This window comes from Teleopsis dalmanni, chromosome 2 (genome assembly GCF_002237135.1).
Source record: "Teleopsis dalmanni isolate 2A chromosome 2, ASM223713v2, whole genome shotgun sequence".
NCBI classification, from domain to species: Eukaryota; Metazoa; Arthropoda; class Insecta; order Diptera; family Diopsidae; genus Teleopsis; species Teleopsis dalmanni.
In genome coordinates, this window is record NC_051847.1 from 233,431,799 (window position 1) to 233,433,031 (window position 1,233).

Sequence of the window (1,233 nt, forward strand, 5' to 3'; positions counted from 1 at the left end):
TGGCACACATTCGCCACGTAAAATGGCACAGGTTACCGTTACCAAAGCTGTGTTGCATGCAACACTGACAAGTTGATGTTTACAAAAATTGCAACGAAAATAAAAAAAAATTTAATGCAATTGCAAATTTTTTTCTTTGTGCAATTGACGAAATAATATTATTTTTAATATAATTTTTATATAATTAATATAATTTTTTAACAAGCGCGTTCAATTGAATTTCTAATCAACAGTTGACTGACAGGTTATGTTTTGTGTATTTGATTGAGTTGATTTATATTTAAGATGGAAGACATCTTTTTTACCAGACTGAGCGGGAAATTTTGTAGGCCATTAAAAACAATTTTTTTTATGTGTGAAAGCTAGTTAATCGCTTAGGCATAACAGTTCCTGGCATATTAACACTGATTGTTAATTGAATTTTGCTACTTAATAGAAATGACTACAAACATTATAATAATATAATCAAAATTTTAGTAAAGAACTTGTAGCAATTAACCTATGTACAAAAATACCCGTACTTTTGAAATTTATATATCTTGATTCCAACAAAACTAAAATATTGCTTACTACCTACCACCTATCGAATATATAACAAAGAAATTTTTTTTGGGCCCAAACATACGTACATATTTTTTTTATATTCTATGTTTTTTATATGTCTACACTGCCGAGTGTGTTGAACTTGCCCCTGCATAACATATATATGAGTGTTCATAATTATAATTATATGTATATTTTACATCTCTTTCATGTATGGAGGTCTTATATTCTTTGTATAATCCCGAATGTATTCCATGTATACAAAATTTTGGGTGTTGGCACAAAGATTCAATAAAAGAACAATTAAATAATATGAAAATAATATTCATATTTTAATATGAATATAAAAATATTATATTAAATGGATTTTTTCTAGAAAACAATTACTGTAACCTCATATAACACGGTAGATTGGTTCCGCGTTATAGGGTAACGCGTTATAGGGATATTCCCGTATACCCCGTATACACACGTGTAAAGGTATGCGAAGCTTATTATGAACTCTACAAATCCCCGCGTTATATGGGAGAATACCCATGTTATACAGAGAATTGAAATCAAGTTATCTGAAAATGCGTTATAAGGGTACCGCTTTATAGGGGGGATTACTGTATTCGATTCTATTATAAACAAAGTCTAAATCGAAAATTCCAATTGACAGTACCGAATGAAGCAAACGAAAAGGTTGTT